Genomic DNA, 17,044 nt, shown 5'->3' on the forward strand with positions numbered 1-17,044 from the left:
GTTTGGAGCAGTGCATGTAACCAAGGCCCCCGGGAGTGTGTGACAAATACCTTCAGATGTGCAGCCTGATGGAGACACTCAGGCTCCCTGCCCTCTGACTCCCCAGAAGACTCAATAGGAGACGGGGGGATGTGAATCCGGTTCCCTCCCAGTTCCAGTAACCCAACTCCTCTCGCCTCCTACAGCCTACAGGTGTGACAACATCCGTCCTTCTACCTGCGTTTCTGTACCATTCCATATGTTTCTCCAACAGTCCTCACACCTCACATGCCCCTTCATGAATAATCTTTCCTCAAAATCAGAGTGTGTCTTATGTTATTTTTTTTTAATATATTTATTTTTGGTTGCAGCGGGTCTTGGTGGCTGCGTGCAGGCTTTCTCCAGTTGCGGCGAGACAGGGGCTACTCCTCGTGGCAGGGTGCAGGCTTCTCATTGCGGTCGCTTCTCTTGTTGTGGAGCCTGGGCTCTAGGCACACAAGTTCAGAAGTCCTTGGTGCACAGGCTTTGTTGCTCCACGGCACGTGGACTCTTCCCAGACCAGGGATCAAACCTGTGTCCCTTATATTAGCAAGTGGATTCTTATCCATTGTACCACCAGGGAAGTCCCTCTTCTGTTATTTGTTAGAACCCTGATTCTATCAATTCATTTGTTCATTCACTCATTCATTTAGCAAATTCTAGATATTAACCAGCTCTGTGCCAAGCATGGACTAGAGTGCTGTGAATGCAGAGGCTGTGAACAATACAGCCCCTGCTCTCAGGGAACTTCTTTCTGATGCTGTCAAGGATTCCTCTTTATCATTATTATACTGACAATGCAGGTTGCTCTCTTTTATTATTATATTCTCGGTCGTACTTTGAGTAATGTCCTTACATGAGGGTTGTAACTCCAGCCCCAAGGGCAATGTTTGATGTATAGCAGCTGTTCAAGCAATGTTTGTTGAATGAATAAATGAATGTCAGAGCACCTAACTAACATACAGGCCTCATTCTCAGTAGACCTAAAAGCAGAACCCACTTACCATTCTGTTAATGACTATTTGCTGTTTCCAATTCTAGCCTCTAAGAAGTTTTTAACCATATCAAGTATGGTGGCACACCTGGCCCCAGGCATGTACACCACCATGGAACATCTCAGAATAGCATGGTCCGACGAAGCTTAACTGCTGGAAAAATTGCTTGTTGCACCTAACAAAAATGTCCCTGACTTAGCTGTGATCATTAACCACAGGCATTAGTGAATTGCAGTATTGCTAAATCAAAACACTTTTCCCATGAAAAGGAATCTGAGAGGCTAGATGCTGTTTTAAAAAATTTTTTTTTCATTATACAATTTATTGTGAAAACTTTACACGTCATGTTAGAGCTTCCTCATTCCTTTCATTAACTGCATAGCATCTCATTGCAAACATGAGTCATAACTAATTTGCTCTATTGAACATTTGGGTTGCTTATGCTTTGATGGATTTTGCAACAAAACATACATTTTGCCCATTTGTACAGGCACATAAGCAAAGACATTTCTCTGCTGACAAAAGTCTGTATAGACAAAGCTATGGTTTTTCCAGTAGTCATGTATGGATGTGAGAGCTGGACCATAAAGAAGGCTGAGCACCGACATATTGATGCTTTTGCACTGTGGTGCTGGAGAAGACTCTTAAGAGTCCCTTGGACAGCAAAGAGATCCAACCAGTCTATCCTAAAGGAAATCAGTCCTGAAGATTCATTGGAAGGACTGATGTGGAAGCTAAAGTGCCAATCCTTTGGCCACCTGATGTGAAGAGTCAACTCACTGGAAAAGACGCTGATGCTGGGAAAGATGGAGGGCAGGAGGAGAAGGGGACGACAGAGAATGAGATGGTTGGATGGCCTCATCTACACAGTGGACATGAGTTTGGGCAAATTCCAGGAGATAGTGATGGACAGGGAAGCCTGGCGTGCTGCAGTCCATGGGGTTGCAAAGAGTCAGACATGACTTAGCAACCGAACATATGCAGAATAAATGGCAAAAGGATAACTACTGGGATAAAGGGTGTGAGCACTTAACAGTGTTAACAGATAAGGCCAAATTATCCTTCAAGTATACAGAGCCAATGCACTGTCAAGGGCCTACCTCTTAAACCCTTGCCAACATGACAGATTATGTACCTTTTTAATCCCTGCCAATCTGAGAGCTGAAAAATTCTATCTCATTGTTGCTCTGCATCTGTTTGACTGACTTGCATCTGTTTGATGTCTGTGAGGCTGGACAGCTTTTGATAGGTTTATTGACTCTACAAATGACTATTTTCTTTTGTTAACAGAGTGTTCATATCTTTTGTTGGTTTTTCTAGTGGCTTCTTCATTTTAAAAAAATGATTTATAAGGGCTCTTAGGTGTTTCAGGGACTCAATTCTTGAGACACTGTTTTGAGCTAGGAAACATCCCCATTTTAAAGATGAAAAAATTAATACTTAGAGAGCTAAAAGTCACCTTATACTGAGCTATATGTCAGAGCAGAAATTGATCCTAAATCTACATGACTCTAAAGCCATGCTCTTCAATGGTAGTCTGGCTAAACTAAACTAAACTCTGGCTCCTTCCTCTAAAATACTGGGCAAAAACTTATACTAACCCATAAGGGAAGATGTATGAATCATATTTTAATTAAAAAAACAAACTGAAAATAGCATATAACTTCATTGGGGTGTTGGTTACACTGATGTACCCAAAAAAATTCATCAACCAGTTAATTTAAGACGTGCATGTTTAACTCTATGTACATTTTACCTGATTAAAAAATTGTTTTGATCGCCAACAGGCACATGAGAAGCATGTGAGCATGAAAAGATGCCCAATATCACTAATTATTAGCAAAATGCAAATCAAAACTACAATGACATATCATCTCACACCGGTCAGCATGGCCATCGTTATGTCTACAAAGGACTTCCCTGGTGGTCCAGTGACGAGGACTCTCTGCTTCCAGTGTGGTGGGCTGTGGTTCAATCCCTGGTCAGGGAACTAAATTCTACAAGAGTTTTCATGCCACAACTTAAGACCCTACATGCTGCAGCTAAGACCCATCACAGCCAAGTAAATAAATAGACTGTGAACCAAAACTACTGAAGTCCATATGCTCTAGAGCCCATGTTCTACAACAGGAGAAGCCACCATAATGAGAAGCTCGTGCACTGCAACTAGAGAGTAGCCCCACTTGCTGCAACTAGAGAAAGCTGCACACAGCAATGAAGACCCCAGTACAGGCAAAACATAAAATAGAATAAAAAACCAAAATTATAGTTACCATATGATCCTGCAATCCCACTCCTGGGCATATATCTGGAGAAAACTCTAACTCAACATAGACACACACCCCAGTGTTTGCACTATTTACAATAGCCAAGACATGGAAGCAACCTAAATGTCCATCGAAAGATGAATAGATAAACCCTCCAACTAATAAAAATAAATGAAAAAAAAAGAAAGATGAATAGATAAAGATGTGGTCCATATATATAATGGAATATTACTCAGCCATAAAAAAGAATGAAATAATACCATTTGCAGCAACATGGATGGACCTAGAGATTATCATATTAAGTGGAGACAGAGAAAGACAAATATGATATAATATCACTTATATGTGGAACCTTTTTTAAAAAGTGATACAAATGAACTTCTTCACAAAATAGAAACCAACTCACAGACACAGAAAACAAACCTATGCTTAGCAAAAGGGAGGAGGGAGTTGGGGAGGGATAAATTAGGAGTTTGGGATTAAGATACACACCCCTCTATGTATAAAACAGATAAATGACAAGGACCTAATATATAGCACAGGGAACTATATTAAATACCTTGTAATAACATATAATGGAAAGTAAACCAAATCACTTTTCTGTACACCTGAAATGAACATAGTGTTTTAAATTAAACTTCAACCTTAAAAAAAAAAAGAAAATTTACAACAGATACTATCTGTTCAAGTCACCAGTAATGGGAAGATGAATAGCATGTGTCTCTTGATATGATGTACTGAGAAGAACACAACTTCACTTCCGGGGTATTGCTGCAAAAAGTGCATAATCTGTATCTCATCACGAGGAAACATCAGACGAGTTCAAATTAAGAAGCATTTTACAAAATAACTGACTTGTAGTTGTCAAAGAAACTCAATGTAAAAGTCAGAGTCTGAATAACCACTTCAGTTTAAACAAGGTGAACGAAACATGACAATTGTGAAAAACAGGGAGACAACTTCATGTTTACCATTATCTAAGGAAAATATGAGATTTTCTATTGGTGATATCCAACTAAATCAGTAAATTACAATAATATTGCATTCCTGACTTTGATCATTGTACTAAGGGACAATGTTAGTGGCAGTCCTTGTTTTTAGAAAATATACATTAAAGTATTTAGAAGTAAGGTGACATTATATCTGCCAGGAGACTTCAGAAAAAGCAAGTGAGAGAAGATAAAGTAAATGTGGTAAAGGGAAATTCTTTCAACAGTCTTGCAATTTTTCTGGAACTTGTAAATTAGCTCAGAATAAAACATTAAACAATATTTAAGCATGTACAGTACCTAATTCCACTTTTGAAAATTATATGTCAGTATATACGTAAATGAGAATCCTGACACGCATGATTCTGTTAATGAGAAACTGTTAATACTGGTTCCCTTCAAGAAGGTAAAGTGTCTGCCCACAATGTGGGAGACCCAGGTTTGATCCCTAGGTGGGGAAGATCCTCTGGAAAAAGAAATGGCAACCCACTCCAGTACTCTTGCCTGGAAAATCCCATGGACAGAGGAGCCTGGCAGGCTACAGCCCATGGGGTCGCAAACACTCGAAAATGACTGAGTGACTAAACTTACTTTCTTTCTTTCTCTTCTTTTTCAGGTGTACAAAAACAGGGACTTTCCCTTTAAATGTATTTCTGTAATGTCATGCTTGAATTGATTAAGATGTATATTACTTCTGTAAGTAGAACACAAAAGAAAAATAAATAAAAATAAATAAACATAGCAGCATTGTTTACAATTGCCAAAAAAAGCAACCCAAGTGCTCATCAATGGATGCATAGATAAATAAAATATAGTATTACTCATATAATGGAATATTGTTGTTGTGGTTTAGTCACTAAGTCATGTCCAACTCTTTGCAACCCCTTGGACTGTAGCCCACCAGGCTCCTCTGTCCATGGGATTTTCCAGGCAAAGATACTAGAGTGGGTATCATTTCCTAATCCAGGGGATCTTCCCGACCCAGGGTTAGAATCTGCATCCCCTGCATAGCAGGTGAATTCTTTACTGCTGAGCCGCCACGGAAGCCCAATAGTGGAATATTATGCAGGCTTTAAATGGAAGGAAAGTCTGTCACATGGTACAGAAAGGCTGAACCTTGAAGTCATTATGCTAAGTGAAATAAAAAGATAAATACTGTATGATTCCTTTTATATGAGGTGAAAGTGAGTGAAGTGAAGTTGCTCAGTCGTGTCCGACTCTTTGGGACCCCATGGACTGTAGCCCACCAGGCTCCTCCGTCCATGGGATTCTCCAGGCAAGAATACTGGAGTGGGTTGCCATGAGGTACCTAGCATCAAATTCATAGAAGCAGTAAGTAAAATGATGGTTTCCAGGAGCTTGGAGGAGGAGGGAATAAGGAGTTAGTATATAATGGATTAGCAGAGTTTCAGTTTTGCAAGAAGACTTCTGAAGTGGTGATGATGGTTGTACAACAATGTGAATGTACTTAATGCCACTGAACTATTTAAAAAATGATTAATAAGGCTATAAATAGGAGAGAATTCTAGGCATACAGAGGTGTCGCAAGCACCAGGAAACTGTCTCCCCACCTAAACAACAAGGACACTAGCTGAGTCTGTCTGATGTAGCCATTTTGGAACTCTGGAATCTACTGAAGGCCAGCAACTTCCAGGGGGAAGCTTGAACCATAAAACTGCAGTTAATCTTGGTCACCACCAGCTCTTAGCACAGTGGCAGCAAGCCCTCGGAACCCCAGCCCCAGGCAGGCAGCTGTGTGTTAGTGGAGCAATTTGCACACAGTTTGGGGGAGCCAGGGTGGGCAAAGGACACTGATCTCCAAATAGTGAAGAATCTGCTTTGAATGATGCTTCTGATCGCAGAGGCGCAGACAAAGAGGTGGGCACCCCTGTTGCAACCTCTCCACGTTGTGTTGTTGCAAGCCCCTCTCCCTCCAGGTGTGAGCAGGGCAGGGAGGGCAACAGAGAAGGGAGGGCGTCTTCAGGAGCTGAGCAGGCAGAATCCGGACACCTGGCCAGGTGTGTGACGGACACGTCCTGTCCTCCCTTTCTGCAAACACTCTGGGGCACCCCTAGCACTGCTGATTTCTGGGCTCAAGGACACCCAGAGTTCCCGCTGCCCCTTCAGGTGGATGGTGGCTCAAGAGCTGGGAGCACCGCCAGGCAGGTGTTCTGAGATTTCTATGTCCACCAACTAACCCTCCTGCAACCTGGAACTCATCTGACTGACCGGCATGCAGGGTCCCAGGGCTCTTCCAGGCATGGGGCTGTGGGTGGGAGAAGGCTGGCCCCACTAGACAGAAGTGGTGGAGACCACAGACCCCCATGCACCGGAGCCCACCCCCCGCCCCCCGGGGCTCAAGCCCAGATGAGATGCTTCCTAAATGGCATCTCCAGTACAGACCGTGCACAGCAGAGCATCCCTGCGGGCCACGCTTCCATCCAGGCGCTCGGCTGGGCCATCTGCACCTACCTGCCTTGCCCCTGCCCGGTAGGAGGGACCGGGTCTCCTATACCCGGTTCCCTTGTAGGGAGAGCGTGGCTATCAGGTTCTGAGCTAAGGAGCACAGGTCTATAGGGACGTGAAAGAGAGGGTATCCCCCCAACTCCAGGGTTTTCTGGATAATTCGGGCAGTGCAGGCTAGGACTGGTCTAGTTTTCAGAAATTACCCCATTCCCGGGAGGAGAGGGCCAACGGGTGACAGGGAGGGCAGAGGGCATTTCCATGGCCTCTGAAGCAGAGGAAAACAGTGGCTCCATCTAGTGAGCTGTCCTGGGTCCTCATGTAACAGGAGAGAAGGGGACAGGGCACAACTTTCTGAAAGAATGACCTAGCCCAAGGACACAACGTAAACTGATTAGAAACGAATGGGTCCAATATGGCAGACAAGTTGACTTTAATTAGACCTTGATCCTCAATCAAGGTTTTTCCAGTAATCATGTATGGATGTGAGAGTTGGACTATAAAGAAAGCTAGCACCAAAGAATTGATTCTTTTGAACTGTGGTGTTGGAGAAGACACTTGAGAGTCCCTTGGACAGCGAGGAGATCCAACCAGTCCATCCTAAAGGAAACCAGTCCTGAATATTCATTGGAAGGACTGATGCTGAAGCTGAAACTCCAATACTTTGGCCACCTGATGCAAAGAACTGACTCATTTGAAAAGACCCTGATTCTGGGAAAGAGTGAAGGCAGGAGGAGAAATGGACGACAGAGGATGAGATGGTGGATGGCATCACCGACTCAATGGACGTTAGTCTGAGCAAGCTCTGGGAGTTGGTGATGGACAGGGAAGCCTGGCGGGCTACAGTCCGTGGGGTCGCAAAGAGATGGACACGACTGAGCGACTGAACTGACTCGCCCCCTGAGATGGCCCACACTCTGTCTGTGGAGTGTGCTTCTCTCTGAATCTGAATTAAACCCAATTCGTACCTATCACTTTATCTCTCACTGAATTCTTTCTGCAATGAGACATCAAGGATCTGAGCTTGATTAGGTCCTGAAACCAGGTACCATGGGTTTTGGCCTGGTTTGCGTCCCAGCCACATAGGTTGAAGTCCCAAACTAAAGCCCACTCAGAGGATACATGGCAGATTGACCTGGCTCCACAGGACGAAGGAGGGGAACTCCCCAGGAGCTGAGCAAACAGGCTCAGGGAGGCCAAAACTACCCGGCCCCTGCCTGCTTCCAGCCCCCCTACCCTGGTCCCTTCACTGGTGGCCGTACCAACCCTGCACCCTGCCTCTAAAGCAAGTCTCCCTCCTCCACACCAGCTGTTGGCAACACACCAGGGGCTGTCAGGACCCTCTGTGGGGGACCCACACCCCAAACCTCCCCACACACAGAGATACTGCCTGCAGCCAGACTGAGGCCCTGGGGAGAGAGGCCTAGAAGCTCCCACTCAGGCGGGCAGTCTGCCCCTGCTGCTGACTCAGGGGCACCCCCAGGGCACCTCACCCCCCCTCCTTTGTCTCTCTGCTTCCTCCTCGTCAAGGGACATGCCCCGCAGCAAAGTCATCAGGAAAATGTGAGCAAAGCAATTCAGTGACTTTGTTTTTAGAAACAAAAGATCCCCCGTGAGGCCTCTGGGAGGTCCCTGCTCTGGGGATTCTGGTCCCATTTATGGCTTACCGTGGATCCTGTCCTTGCTTCACAGAAACTCAGAGTTAAAATAATGGATGGATATTCCCATCTTTAGAGCAATTCCACTCAGCAGAGTCACCCATCCCCTCCCCCATCACTCAAACCAGGATCGGCTCTAGCTTTGGGCACCTTGATTCTCCCACATCACAGCATAGACATTCTATGTGTGTGTGTGTGTGTGTATGTGTATGTGTTAGTCACTCAGTCCGACTCTTTACAACCCCATGGACTTTAGCCCACCAGGATCCTCTGTCCATGGAATTCTCCAGGCAAGAATACTGGAATAGGTAGCCATTCCCTTCTCCAGATGCTCTTCCTGACCCAGGGATCAAACCCGGGTCTCCTGCATTACAGGCAGATTCTTTACCGTCTGAGCCATCAAGAAATTCTTGATCCTCTTCAAAAAGCCAACCTACCCTTGGAGGAAATTTGCCCTCTAGTGGAACATGGAGGGGGAAGGCTCCTTGTTCTGAATTGATGCTAAAATGCTCTGAGGTCTTATAGGAGTAACTGGGCAGTTCTGCTAATACTTAGCTGATACTTAGCTGATGATGTGTAAGTTCTGGAGAGTTTGTTACAAGTCAACCCACCAAGGGCTTCTCTAGTGGCTCAGTGCTAAAGAATCTGCCAGCCAATGCAAGAGACTGTTAGGTAGTTAGAATAGGAAATAGGAGTCCAGAACGGCGGTGGCTAAAAGACAAAGAAGGGAAAAGCCCGGAAAATAGAACAAAGAAAGGTCCAGGACCGGAGTGAGGACCTCAGGAAGAACAAACAGCACTCCTGGCTAGCCCAATTTATATAGGGCAGGCCCAGGAGGGAGGAAACAACATATAAAAAGAGGAGCCAAAGGGCCAGGGGCCACCCTCTCTTCACACATCTTTGGGTCGGCCTGCCCTCATGCCTCGAGGATGGATTTTCTTACTATTTTCTAAATAAAATTGAGCTGTAGCATGGACCTGTAACACAAATCTGTCTAAGAGCTATAACACGGTCTGTTTGAGACCTGAGAGCTATAACACAGTCTGTCCAAGACCCGAGAGCTATAACACGGTCTGTCCGAGAGCAATGACATGCCGAGGGCTCTAACGTATGTCGCTTCAAATTTTTGTTGAGACAAGACAGAACCGAGGAGAATACACTCGTCTGACATCTATAGGCAGAGAGGCCTGACGATGTCTGAGTTCGGAGAGTTTGCTACAAGTCAACCCACCAAGGGTTTCCCTAGTGGCTCAGTGCTAAAGAATCTGCTGGCCAACGCAAGAGACAAAGGAGACTCGAGTTCGACCTCTGGTCTGGGAAGATCCCACATGGCAACTAAGCCAGAGCGCTACTGAACTGTGTCCTAGAGCCTGGGAGTCACAACTACCGAGCCCAAGCACTCCAGAGCCTGTGCTCCACAACAAGAGAAGCCACTGCAATGAGAAGCCCACGCTGCAACAAACAGCCCCCACTCTCAGCAACTAGAGAAAAGCCCACACAGCAATGAAAACCCAGCACAGCCAAAAACAAGTAAACCAAACTATTTTAAAAAGTGACCCATCAAGCAGCCCAGGTGCCGTGCCCAACTGCAGGGATCCCAGGACTCACAAGTGAAGAGCGTCACCAGAATGGTGCAACCCACAGCCCTCCCAGGAAATGCCAGGGTGACAGCCAGAACTGGCAGATCACAAATGGGAGGATAGAAGACTCAGAACCACCTGTAAGTGTGCTTACTCAAGCTGGTGATCCAATAAATCCATAGTCAAACAATCCCACATCATTTTCATTTTGCCAGGGAAATGAACAAAGTTTTCTAAAGGCACTCAATTGACAAGGGTCTGATGAAACGACCTGTTCTTGCGACCTCTCTGGAAAACAATTTAGCAATACATACAAACAACTTTAAATATGTCTCCATCCCCTGAACCAGTAATTCCACTTTCTGAAGTGCAACTTTAGGAGGTAACCAAAAATGAAGACAGAGATTTATGCCAGGATGCTAATTAGGGTGGTAATTATACTAGAATCATCTGTGCTTGATTACCATAAAAAATAAAATGAAACAAGCCCTCCTCCCCCATTAAAAATCCTTAACATTAGAGTCACGGAAGTATGACCATAACATAATCTGCCCACTCAGAATCACTGCATGGAGTCACAGCTGGAAGGGCCTTTAGGGACCAAGGTGCGGTGGGGACTTGCCTAAGATCGCACAGCTCCTTGGGAACTGACCAGGACAGAAACAAGGCGTCTAGGACAGCTTGATCCTCCCTGGGAGGGGACTGCAATGGGTACTGGGTTTTCTTTGAGACAACATTCTGGAATGTGATGGTGGCAATGGCTGGATTGCGCTTCTCACTCAGGTGACTCAGTGGGTAAAGAATGCACCTGCAATGCAGGAGATGCATGGTTCAATCCCTGGGTTGGGAAGGTCCCCTGGAGGAGGGCATGGCAACCCACTCCGGTATGCTTGTCTGGAGAATTCCCATGGACAGAGGAGCCTGGTAGGCTACAGTCCATGGGGTCGCAGAGTGGGACACGACTGAAGAGACTGAGCATGCATGCAGTGGCTGGACTACCTTGTAAACACACTAGAGACGAATGCATTTTATACATTAAGGGAATGAATGTAACAGTGTGTGCATTATACATCAATTAAAAAAAAAAAAGTCTCAGCCTTCTTCTTGGCTTCCAGGGTAGAGACCCAGCCTGGAGAATGTCAAGAACTGGTTTGGCCCCTTATGCTGGATATCGTCACCTTCCCCAGAATTCCTTGGCTCTACCCTCTTCTTTCCCATCACCACTATATTTTAGCTACCGGAAATCAGCCCAGGCCCGGCCCTGGGCCGCTGTCCTAGGCAGGGCATGCCGTCTTTGTCCAGATTTCCTCCAGCACCCCACTCTGGGCTTTCCTCGCCTCTCCCAACCCAGCCTCCAGCTGTCCATCCCTCCCACAGCAGCCAGGGGGATCTCTAAAAATACACATCTTTGCATGCCATTGTATTGCTTAAACTCTATCAGTGGTTTCCCAAGAAGTTCAAATATTGACATTGAAACTCCTTAGCAGAGTTTACAAGAAACACCCCACCCTGTCTGGCCTCCTTTTTCTCCATCCTCCTCCCCTCCCTTGCCCTTGCCGGGCCAGCCTTCTGGAGCCACTTGGATGCTACTCACCCTTTCTAACAGCCCAAGTGCCCCCTCCTCAAGGCAAGGCACCCCTAACAAGTACAATCAGCATTGGTGAACACCTCCACCCAAAACTGGTTGCTTCCTGCACTCAGCAAAAGAACATACTGCGTCCGCCATGCACCAGGCAGTGTTATGGGAAACAGTAGTGAACAAACAGACCACAGCTACTGCCCTCATGGGGTTGACACCAGGAACCCACCTTCTCCATATAAATGATCACAATGCACAAGTGCTCTGGTCGCCACTAAGCAAAAAGATCTCTGCAAGTTTATTACTCCCGCTATCGTCAGCTGCTGCAAAATACAGGGGCTCTGAGAAAACACACAGATGACCAGCAGATCCTGGCTGCCCGGTTGGACAAGTGCCTGAGGATATGAAGCAGGACATCAGTTCAGCGCTCCTCAGAGCCACAGGGCTCCCTGTCTTTCCTGCTTCACTCATGTCCCACCTAGGATGCAGATGGTCTCTTTACTCCTTCACCTCATCTCCTAGAATGTGACCTTTGCAAAGAATGAGCATTTCTTAAAAAAAAAAAAATCAATATTCACAAGAATTCCCTGGTGGTACAGTGATGAGGACTCCCTCCACACTTCCACATAAGGGGGAATGGGTTTGATCCCTGGTTGAGGAACTAAGATTCTGCAAGCCATGGCATGGTAAAAAAAAATTAAAATAAAAATCGGTATTCTTTATTTCTACAAAATAGTATTCAGTGCAGCCATTATTTCAAGCTTAGTCCATGGCAAGGGGCCACACCCTGGGACTCCACGATCTGATCTGGCCCTCTGCCAAGCCATACCCATCCCCCAGGGTCAGGAAGCAATGCAAAGGTTTAAGGGTCACAGTTTGGGTACCAGGATCCTAGCTGCCTCAAGGGGTAGGTATTTACCCAAAAGAAATGAAAATTTGTCAATACAAAAATAGTACATAATACATGGTATTCACAACTTAAACAGTCCAAAACTGGAAATCTTCCAATGGGTGAATAAATGGAATACTACTCAGCAGTAAAAAAGAAAGAAAGATTAATATACATACCACAGCACAGAAAAATCTCAAATAATGAGGCAGAATGGAAAAACCAAACCAAAAAAAGAATACTCACCATATTATTCCACAAGTTCTAAAATATGCGTGCACTCTTACAGTGATAGAAAACAGATTAGTGTTGAAGGAGGCGATGCAAAGAACTTCCAAGGGTAACAAATATGTTCATTACCTTGACTGTGGTGATGGCTTCACTGGTGTATATACGTCAAAACTCATTATTCAAACTGTGAAGCTTAAAAACCTGCCATTTATTGCACATCATTAATGTCTAAATAAAGCCACTTAAAAAAAAAGCCCACACTACATTGAAGCAGCATTTCTTACCTACCAGGTTCATAAAGATCCCAAAATTTGACAGCACACTTGATTAGAAAGATTGTAGGAAAATGGGGGACTCTTTTAATTCCACTGCTAGTGGAAATTCAAAATGGTCAGAGAAATCTGATAACATCCATTAAAATTACAGAGCCACCTGACCCAGGACCCAGCAATTTACTTCCAAGAATTCATCCTGGAGATACACATGCATAATTGTATGCGCAAAGGAATGATGTAGGAGCAAGATTATACCCTGCAGCACTGTTGGTAACAGGCCCCCTTCTCCATAAAAGTGAATAAGCCAAGTGTCCACCTCTAGGACTGACCAATAAACCTCCCCCACATGGAATGCATGGTAGCTTAAAACCAAGAAGGCTCTCTATACACTGATGGAGAAATCTCTCCCAGGGTACACTGCTAAGTGAAAAAGATCCAAGATGCTAAACATGTGGATTACGACTTTATATTTGAAACTGTGTTAGTCACTCAGTCATGTCTGACTCTGTGAGACCCCATGGACCCCAGAGGCCCACCAGGTTCCTCTGTCCATGGGATTCTCCAGGCAAGAATACTGGAGTGGAATGCAAATCAAAACCACAATGAGGTACCATTACACGCCAGTCAGAATGGCTGCTATCCAAAAGTCTACAAGCAATAAATGCTGGAGAGGGTGTGGAGAAAAGGGAACCCTCTTACACTGTTGGTGGGAATGTAAACTAGTACAGCCACTATGGAGAACAGTGTGGAGATTTCTTAAAAAACTGGAAATAGAACTGCCATATGACCCAGCAATCCCACTCCTGGGCATACACACAGAGGAAACCAGATCTGAAAGAGACACGTGTACCCCAGTGTTCATCGCAGCACTGTTTATAATAGCCAGGACACGGAAGCAACCTAGATGCCCATCAGCAGACGAATGGATAAGAAAGTTATGGTACATATACACAATGCAATATTACTCAGCCATTAAAAAGAATACATTTGAATCAGTTTTAATGAGATGGATAAAACTGGAGCCCATTATACAGAGTGAAGTAAACCAGAAAGATAAATACCAATACAGTATACTAATGCATATATATGGAATTTAGAAATATGGTAACGACAACCCTATATGCAAGACAGAAAAAGAGACACAGATGTATAGAACAGACTTTTGGACTCTATGGGAGAAGGCAAGGGTGGGATGATCTGAGAGAACAGCATTGAAACATGTATATTATCGAGTGTGAAACAGATCGCCAGTCCAGGTTGGATGCATGAGACATGTGCTCGGGGCTGGTGCACTGGGAAGACCCAGAGGGATGGGATGGGGAGGGAGGTGGGAGGGGGGATTGGGATGGGGAACACATGTAAATCCATGGCTGATTCATGTCAATGTATGGCAAAAACCACTACAATATTGTAAAGTAATTAGCCTCCAACTAATAAAAATAAATGAAAAAAAAAAAAGAATACTGGAGTGGGTTGCCATTTCCTTCTCCATTGTATTTGAAAAGGGAAGAAATAAAAATATATGCTGGAATTTGCCTCTACTTGCATAAAGAAGCATCAAAAATGCATCCAAGGGACTTCCCTGGTGGTCCAGTGGCTAAGACTCTGCACTCATAATGCAGGGGGCCCCGGTTCAAGCCCTGGTCAGGGAAATAGATCCCACATGCTGCAACTAAAAAAATCCTGTATGCTGCAATGAAGACTGAAGATCCCACATGCTACAATTAAGACCTAGTGCAGCCAAATAAATAAATAAATATTAAAAAAAATGTATCCAAGCAATTCATACAAGTAAGTGGCTTCCTAAGCAGGGGTTGGGGAGGGGTTGGATGGGTAAGGTGTAAGGGAAATTTCTCATGTAAAACCTCTTATATTGTTTTGCTTTTGATACATGTGAATGTATCACCTGTTCAGAAAACAAAAACAACCTTGTTATAAAGATTGTTTTAAATATAAGTATCTATATTTATATTTAAAAGATATCTTATCTTTTTAAATATAAATTTAGAATCCCTGGCCTTAATACTTCCTAGAAGTACGTTAGGATCCAATGGGCTAATAGCCATATAAATGTTATTGATAACATAAGTCCTCAAAGTCAGAAGCCCATCTGACTCAGGATCACACTGAACACCTCCTTAAAATGCAGATTCCTAGGTCCTACCCCAGACAAACCCAATCAGCATCCCTGGAGGAGGTGCCCCAGGACCCATGAATTTTTTAGGTTCCCCAGGGGATAGAACAAGTGCTAGAAGAGATGGCCCACTACTGTGAGATGGACGTGTACTCAGTAAATATTGATTCAGCACCAGCTCTGCGCCAGGCTCCGCTCTAGGAGATGCACACAGAAATACCGCCCCTGTTTCCTTAGGGCAGATATTCCATTAGACACACAAACGAAGAGTGCTTCCCAGGTGGCACTAGTGGCAAAGAACCTGTTTACCAATGCAGGAGATGTAAGAGATGCCCGTTTGGTCCCCAGATCAGGAAGATCCCCTGGAGAAGGAAACAGCAACCCGCTCCAGTATTCTTGCCTGCGGAATCCCACAGACAGAGGAGCCTAGTGGGCTACAGTCCATGGGGTTGCACAGAGTCAACTGAAGCGACAGCATGCATGCACACGTGGAAGGCAGAGAATTAAAATAAAGGACCTACAGGGACTCGGCCGCTGGAGGAGCTGACATTCTAACTGAGATGGGATGAGGACAGGGGGCCCCCACCTTTAATGTGGGGCAGCAGGTGGGGGCCTTGTAGGCTGGGGGAACAGGTTGTGCAAGACCCAGATGGAGCCAGCATCATGGAAGGTGATTGGGCCAGTGAGCCTTGAAGGGGACACCTAGGACCCGATAGTTAGGGGTCTGGGAGCCAGAGTCAAGTGTATGTGTTTCCTACTGTGGGCACTGGAAAACCAGGAGGGGTCTTCCAGCAAAAAAGTCACATGATACTGTTTTTTAAAAAAGATAACTGGGGCTGCTGTGTGGGCAGTGATGAAAAGCGAGCAGGAGACATATCAGGGGGTTGTTGCAAAAATACAGAAGGGGTTGAAGGTGAACTGGAGGAAGGCAGAGGAGTGGATGGATACAGGACAGGCTTGGGAGGTGTAGGCCATGGGGCTCAGTCCTTACTGGGGTCTCAAAGGGATGATCAGAAACGAGATGCCCAGACTGTTTGCTTGAACACAGGTGCCTGGATCTCAGGAGCCTTTGACTGAGGTGGGAGAGACCACAGAAGAGGAGAAAGAATACATATAAGCTGTCCATCAAGAATGACATGAAGCCAGTGCCCAAAAAAGAGCCATTTAAAGCTGCCCTTGAAGCCCCTGAAAACAAGTCTCGTTAAGAGTGTGATGTGGACAGGGTCAGGCTGAGGTCTGGAGAACAGTTGCGTCATGGTTCCCAGGAGCTGGCCCGGATCTAAAATGAAAGGGCCTGATGCTAAATTTCCCCTCCAGAGAGTCACCCTGTGAGTTTCACAATGTTGCTTGAGGCTGGCGCTCGCATCCTGCACAGAAATCAACAACCCTCCTTCCCTGCAGGTGACTTCTGGTTTGGTGAGAGCTGCTGGGAGCTGGCTGGGGGCCTGTCAAAGCAGCGACTGTCCCAGCAGGGCCTGACAGAGGAGACAGAGCCAGGGCAGGAAAGGAAGAAGTTAACCACCATCTGCTCCGAACAGAGAGAAGCAGATTGACCGGGTGAAGGCCCGATGCTCATCAGCTAAGCGGCTTAACTCTGAGAACATCAGGGTTCTTATCTAGAACATGGTGAGGATCTCATGAGGAAACAGAAATGGTGGTGGTGGTTTAGTTGCTAAGTCATGTCTGACTCTCGCGACCCCATGGACACCAGGCTCCTCTGTCCATGGGATTCTCCAGGCAGGCACACTGGAGTGGGTTGTCATTTCCTTCTTCAAGGCATCTTCTCAACCCAGCAAGGGAACCTGCATCTCCTGCATTGGTAGGCAGATCCTTTACCACCGAGCCACCAGGGAAATGGAAGGCACCTAACACAGTGCCTGGCAAACAACTGGTAATCAAAGCGTGGTGCCTAGCAACCAACAACCAGCAGCATCCCGAGATACTTCTCTGGGGACTCAAGGCCAGA

The 17,044-nt window shown here is 45.5% G+C and overlaps 1 protein-coding gene and 1 non-coding gene across 11 annotated transcripts in view; one reads left to right on the forward strand and one right to left on the reverse strand.

Moving 5' to 3' along the window:
• ATP6V1C2 (ATPase H+ transporting V1 subunit C2) overlaps positions 1-17,044 on the reverse strand; it is an 83,109-nt gene that overhangs the window by 29,594 nt on the left and 36,471 nt on the right. The gene's annotated exons all lie outside the window — the stretch shown is intronic.
• On the forward strand, positions 14,524-14,596 carry TRNAM-CAU. The gene has a single exon. It is a non-coding gene; the product is annotated as a tRNA-Met (tRNA).

The sequence above is a fragment of the Cervus canadensis genome, chromosome 5 (assembly GCF_019320065.1).
Source record: "Cervus canadensis isolate Bull #8, Minnesota chromosome 5, ASM1932006v1, whole genome shotgun sequence".
In the NCBI taxonomy this organism is placed as follows: Eukaryota; Metazoa; Chordata; class Mammalia; order Artiodactyla; family Cervidae; genus Cervus; species Cervus canadensis.